Below are 7,471 nucleotides of genomic sequence, written 5' to 3'. Positions count from 1 at the left end.
ACAGTAATTGCACCCTTAGGCATTTATGCCAGAGAAGTAAACATTTCTGTTCACATGAAAACCTGTACAGAAATGCTCATAACTGTTTCATTAATAATAGCCCAGGCTGGGCATGTGTTGCGGGGGGCGGGTCATGCCTGTAATCCCAACATTTTAGGAGGCTGAGGCAAGAAGATTTCTTGAGCCCAGGAATCCGAAACAAGCCTAGGTCTTTAGTCTGATTCCATGTCTACAAAATATAAAAATGAAAAAATCAGCCAGGTATAGCAGCACATGCTTGTGGTCCCAGCTACTTGAGAGGCTGAGGTGAGAGGATCACTTGAGCCCAGAAGGTTGAGGCTGCAGCACGCCATGATCATGCGACTGCACTCCAGCATGGGTAACAGAGTGAGACCCTGTCTCAAAATAAAGTAATAATAACAGTACCAAACTAGAAACTGCCCAAATGTCCTTCAGTGTGTGAATGGATAAACAAGCTGCAGTGCATCAATAACATGGAATACTATTCAGCAGTAAAAAGGAATGAACTATTGATATAGGTGACAATTTGGATTAACTTTAAAAGAATCATACTGAGTGAAAAAAGTCAATCTCAAGAGTTACACATTGTAAGAATCCATTCATATAACATTTTTGAAAAGACAAAATTAAATGCATGGAAAACAGAATAGTGGTTGTCAGCAGTTAAGAAGGATGTAGGGGGCTGGGCACGGTGGCTCACATCTGTAATCTCACCACTTTGGGAGGGCGAGGTGGGCAGATCATTTGAGGTCAGGAGTTCAAAACCAGTCTGGCCAACATGGTGAAATCCCGTCTCTACTAAAATTACAAAAATTAGCGGGGCATGGTGGTGGGTGCCTGTAATCCCAGCTACTCGGAAGCTGAGGCAGGCGAATTGTTTGAGCCCGGGAGGTGGAGGTTGCAGTGAGCAGACATGGCGCCATTGCATTCCAGCCTGGGCAACAGAGTGAGACTCTGTCCCAGAAAATAAAAAAAAAAAAAAAAAGAAGAAGGATGTAGGAGTAGATGGGAGGTAGGTGTGATTATAATAGGACAACATGAGAGATCTCTGTGGTAGTGAAAATGTTCTGTATCTTGACTATATCGATGTCAATATCCTGGTTGTGATATCACACAATAGTTATGCAAGATTTTATGAGTGCAGGTAACTGAGGAAAAATGCAGAAGACTATAGTATTTCTTTCAACTGTATGTAAATCTACCATTATCTCAAAATTAAAATTTCAAAAAATTTTTAAAAGGAAGTATTGACACATGATATGATATGAACCATGCAAAATTGCACCAAGTGAAAGAAATCAGTAACAAAAGATCACATAATGTAGGATTCCATTTATATGAAATATTCAGAAAAGGCAAATCCATAGAAACAGAAAGTAGACTAGTGGTTGCCTAGCACTAGGGTAAGGAGGGTGATAGGAATTGGGAGTGACTGGTAAAAGGTGCAGGGATTTTTGAGGTTTTTTTTTTTTTTTTCTTTTTTGAGACAGGGTCTTATTCTGTCCACCCAGGGCTGGAATGGAGTGGCACGATCATAGTTCATTGGCATCCTCCAGCCCCTGGGCTCAAGTGATCTTCCCACCTCAAGCCTCCCCAGTACTGGGTTATTACAGGTACATACCACCATACCCAAGTAATTTTTCTTTTTATTTTATTTTATTTTTTTAAAAATGTGCTTCACTATGTTGCCTAGGCTGGTCCAAAACCCCTGGGCTCAAAGCAATCCTCCTGCCTCAGCCTCCCAAAATTGCTGGGATTATAGGTGTGAGTTACTGCACCCAGCTGTAGGTTTCTTTTTAGGTTATACAAATGTTTTACATTTTGATAGTGGGTGATGATTACACAACTCAGTGAGGATACAAAGAGCCAATGGATTGTACATTTTTTATTTTTTTTATTTTTTGGAGTCAGAGTCTTGCTCTGTCACCCCGTTGCCTGGAGTACGAGTGGCGTTGATTTTGGCTCACTGCAACCTCCGCCTCCCAGGTTCAAGAGATTCTGAACCTCAAGCCTCCAAGTAGCTGGGGATTTTACAGCACCCCGCCACCACACCCAGCAAATTTTTGTATTTTTTGAGAGATGGGAGTTTCCACCATGTTGGCAGGTTGGTCTTCAAACTCTGACCTCAAGTGATCTGCCACCTCAGCTTCCCAAAAGTGCTAGGATTACAGGTGTGAGGCCACCACGCTTGGACTGAATTGTTACCTTAAAAGGACTGAATTTATGGTGATATGGTTTGGCTGTGTCCCCACCCAAATCTCAATTGAATTGTATCTCTCAGAATTCCACAAGTTGTGGTGGGACCGGTGGGGGGTGTTGTAATTTAATCATAAGGGGTGGAGTCTTTCCCCATGCTATTCTCATGATAGTGAATAAGTCTCCCAAGATCTGCTGGATTTTTTGGGGTTTCTTCTTTTGCTTCTTCCTCATTTTGCTCTTGCCACCACCATGTAAGAAGAGTCTTTACCTCCTGCCATGGTTCTGAGGCCTCCCCAGCCATGTGGGATACTTAAGTCCAGTTAAAACCTCTTTCTCTTCCCAGTCTTGGGTATGTCTTTATCAGCAGCATGGAAAACAGACTAATACAGTAAATTGATACAATAGAGTGGGGGTGGCTGCTGAAAAGATACCCAAAAATGTGGAAGCGCTTTTGGAACTGGGGTAACGGGCAGAGGTTGAAACAGTTTGGAGGGCTCAGAAGGAAGACAGGAAAGTGTGGGAAAGTTGAAACTTCCCAGAGACTTGCTGAATGGGCTTTGACAAAAAATGCTGATAGTGATATGAACAATAAGGTCCAGGCTGAGGTGGTCTCGGATGGAGATTGAGGAAACTTGTTGGGAATTGGGAGCAAAATCTGACTCTTGTTATGGTTTTAGCAAAGAGACTTGGTGGCATTTTGCCCCTGCCCTAGAGATCTGGGAACTTTGAACTGAGAGAGATGATTTAGGTATCTTGGTGGAAGAAAGTTTCTAAGAAGGCAAAGCATTCAAGAGATGACTTGGTACTGTTAAAAACATTCCCTTTTTTTTTTTTTTTTTTTTTGAGATGGAGTCTCACTCTATTGGCCCAGGCTGGAGTGCAGTGGCATCAGTGGCATGATCTCAGCTCACTGACTGCAACCTCTACCTTCTGGGTTCAAGCGATTCTCCTGCATCAGCCTCCCGAGTAGCTAGGATCATAGGCACCCACCACCACGCCTGGCTAATTTTTTGTATTTTTAGCAGAGACAGGGTTTCACCATGTTGGCCAAGCTGGTCTCAAATTCCTGATCTCAGCTGATCCACTCACCTCAGCCCCCCAAAGTGTTAGGATTACAGGCGTGATCCACAGCACCCGGCCAAAAGCATTCTGTTTTAAAAGGGAAACAGCATAAAAATTCAGAAAATTTGCAGCCTGATGATGCAGTAGAAAAGAAAAAACCCATTTTTTTCCTAGGAGAAATTAAAGCTTGCTGTAGAAATTTGCATAAGTAGCCTAATGTTAATCCCCAAAACCATGGGGAAAATGTCTCCAGGCCATGTCAGAGGTCTTCACCGCAGCCCCTCCTATCACAGGTCCAGAGACCTACAAGGAAAAAGTGGTTTCATGAGCCAGCCCCAGGGTCCCTGAGCTGGGTGCAGCCTAGGGACTTGGTGCGCTGTGTCTCAACCACTCCAGCCATGGCTGAAAGGTGCCAACATAGAGCTCACGCTGTGGCTTCAGAGGGTGGAAGCCCCAAGCCCTGATAGCTTCCACGTGGTGTTGAGCCTTCAGGTGCACAGAAGTCAAGAATTGAGGCTTGGGAACCTCTGCCTAGATTTCAGAAGATGTATGGGACCTGGATGCCCAAGCAAAAGTTTACTGCTGGGGCAGGGCCCTCATGGAGAACTTCTGCTAAGGAAGTGCAGAATGGAAATGTGGGGCTGGAGCCCCCACATAGAGTCCCTACTGGGGCACTGCCTAGTGGAGCTGTGAAAAGAGGGCCACCGTTCTCCAGGCCCCAGAATGGTAGCTCCATCAACAGCTTGCATTGTGCACCTGGAAAAGCCACAGACATTAATGCCAGCCAGGATGGAGGCTGTACCATGCAAAGTCACAGGGGTGGAGCGGCCCAAAACCATGGGAACCCATTTCTTGCATCAGCGTGAACTGGATATGAGAACTGTAGTCAAAGGAGATCATTTTCAAGCTTTAAAATTTGACTACCCCACTGGATTTCAGACTTGCATGGGCCCTGTAACCTCCTTGTTTTGGCCAATTTCTCCTATTTCGAATGGTTGTATTTACCCAATACATGTACCCCCATTGTATCTAGGAAGTAACTAAGCTTGCCTTTGATTGTACAGGCTTATAGGCAGAAGGGACTTGCCTTGTCTCAGATGAGACTTTGGACTGTGGACTTTTGGGTTAACGCTGCAATGAGTTAAGATTTTTGGGGACTGTTGGGAAGGTATGATTGGTTGTGAAATGTGAGGACATGAGATTTGGAGGGGCCAGGGCAAAATGATATGTATGGTTTGGCTGTGTCCCCACCCAAATCTCAACTATTGTATCTCCTAGAATTCCCACAACAGGACCCAGGGGAAGATAATTGAATCGTGGGGGCCGGTCATTCCCATGCTATTGTCATGATAGTGAAAAAGTCTCCTGAGGTTTATCAGGGGTTTCCGCTTTGGCTTCTCTCTCATTTTCTCTTGCCACTGCCATGTAAAAAGTGTGTTTCGCCTCCTGTCATGATTCTGAGGTCTCCCCAGCCATGTGGAACTGTAAGTCCAATTAAACCTCTTTTTCTTGACAGTCTTTATCAGCAGCATGAAAATGGCCTAATACATATGGCATGTCAGTTAAATCTCAATAAAGCTGTTATTTAAAAATTATAGACCATGCAGCAAAATGGCAGCATAGACAGCTTCAAATTCTCATCCCTCCACAGAAATATCAGAAAATAAGCAGACACTGTCAGAACCAACTTTGTCAGAACTCTGGAAAACAGTCAAAATGTTTACAACAACCAAGTAAATCAAGAAAAAAAGGCAGCTGAAAATGGTAAGTAAATTGTGTAGTGTATTTACTTGTGCTTGTCCCATCTCCTCCTGGGTGTAGTGGCAGTCTTAAAGCAGTGGCATCTCATGTTCTCAGTGTGGGACCCTGATTCCTGGTTCCAGGAATAGCATAGCAGATATTATTCACAAATTATAGTGTAAGTCCATTCTAATCTATCTGGGGCTTCCTGAAAACTGACCCAGGCACTTGTTTTAGTTTATTTTAACTCAGAACTTAGACCATACTAAGCATTCACTTGAGGCTCAGTGTAAGCCTGGCTAAGTGATGGATTGTCTCAGCACAGAGACAATCTACAAAGACTGGGGGAGGTGTTTGGTTTTGATTTTGGGTTTTTTCGGCAGGAGGAGGAGGTTGCTTTTTTGTTGTTGTTGTTGTTTATTGTTTGTTTTTGTTTCTAGCTCCTGAAATTCAAGGAAATCTCTATGAAAACACCAGCTGAATATAAGCTTTTTTAAAAAAACCCAGAAACTTCAGTGACCATACGTGACAAGGGATACAACCTTTGCAAAAAGAGATTGGAAAAGTCACTAAACATACAGACTACAACAGCCTTCAACAATCAACAAAACAGCAAACCCTGAAAAAAGAGGAGAATCTGATTTCCACAGTCACCACACTGTAATATTCGAATGTACAGTTTTCAACAAAAACAAATCACAAAGCATACAATAAAATGGGGAAGTAGCAAAATAAATTGATAGAAGCCATCCTCAAGGAAGTCCAGACAATGGACTTAAGACAAAGACTTTAAAAGAGGCCAGGCACGGTGGCTCACACCTGTAATCCCAGCACTTTGGGAGGCCGAGGCAGGTGGATCACGAGGTCAGGAGATCAAGACCATCCTGGCTAACACGATGAAACCCCATCTCTACTAAAAATACAAAAAATTAGCCCAGTGTAGTGGTGGGCGCCTGCAGTCCCAGCTACTTGGGAAGCTGAGACAGGAGAATGGTGTGAACCTGGGAGGCCAAGCTTGCAGTGAGCCGAGATCACGCCACTGCACTCCAGCCTGGGCAACAAAGTGAGACTCTGTCTCAAAAAAAAAAAAAAATGCTGTATTAAATATGTTCAAAGAGCTAAAGGAAAACTTGGACAAAGTACTAAAGAAAATCAGGACAGATATATATTTGAAATTTTTAATATCAATAAAGAGATAAAAATTATTTAAAAGGGAAAAGGAATAAAAAAATCAAATAGCAAAAAGTTAGAAGTAAGTTCTTTCATATCAGTAATTACTTTAAATGTAAATTGATTAAATCATTCAATCAAAAGGCAGAAATTGGCAGGATAGTTAAAAAACACGATCCAACTATATGTTGTCTGTCTACAACAGTCTCACTTTGTATTCAAAGACACAAATAGGTTGAACATAAAAGGATGGAAAAAAGTATTCCATGTAAATAGTAACCAAAAGATAGCTGGGTGGCAATATTTATATCAGATAAAATAGATTGTTAACAAGAAACAAAGAATGAAATTATAGATTGATAAAAGGGTCAATTCATTAATAATGTATAATTATTACAAACATATGTGCAACAAACAGTTAAAACCTCAAAATATGAAATAAACTGACAGAAATGAAGGAAGAAATACACTATTCTAAAATAACAGTGGAAGACACAATACCCTATTCTAAATAATGGATAGACAGAAGATGAATAAGAAAGTAGAGGATTTGAACAGCACTGTAAACCAGCTAGACCAACAAATATAGAACACTCCACTCAACAACAGCAGAATACATATTCTTCTCAAAATACACGTTCTTCTCAAGTGCAAATGAAACATTCTCCAGAATAGACCATATGTTAGGTTATAAAACAAGTCCCAATAAATTTTTTAAACATTGAAATCATACAAAGTATCTTCCTCGACCACATGCAATGAAGTCAATAACTAAAGGAAAACTGGAAATTTTGCAAATATGTAGAAGTTAAATGACATAAGCAACCAATAAGTCAAAGAAGAAATTACAAAGGAAGTTAAAGTATACTTAGAGATGAATGAAGATGAAAACACAGCATACCAAAAATTTGGGAATAAAGTGAAGACACTGATTAGAGGGAAGTTTATAGTGTTTCTTTCTTTCTTTCTTTCTTTTTTCTTTCTTTCTTTCTTTCTTTCTTTCTTTCTTTCTTTCTTTCTTTCTTTCTTTTCTTTCTTTCTTTTTTTTTTGACAGGATCTCCCTCTGTCGCCCAGGCTGGAGTGCAGTGGTGTGGTCTTGGCTCACTGCAACCTCCACTTCCCAGGTTCAAGCAATTCTTGTGCCTCAGTCTCCTGAGTATCTGGGACTGGAAATTTATAGTTCTAAATGCTTACATTAAAAAATAAAAAGAGAGAGCTCAAGTCAACAACTTCACTTTAGCCATTGATTAAAAAAAAAAAAAAAAAAAAAAAAAAAAA

Source organism: Rhinopithecus bieti, unplaced genomic scaffold, assembly GCF_001698545.2.
Source record: "Rhinopithecus bieti isolate Rb0 unplaced genomic scaffold, ASM169854v2 scaffold_31518, whole genome shotgun sequence".
Classification (NCBI taxonomy): Eukaryota; Metazoa; Chordata; class Mammalia; order Primates; family Cercopithecidae; genus Rhinopithecus; species Rhinopithecus bieti.
The sequence above is the reverse complement of the archived record's forward strand: the minus strand, read 5'-3'. Positions refer to the sequence as shown.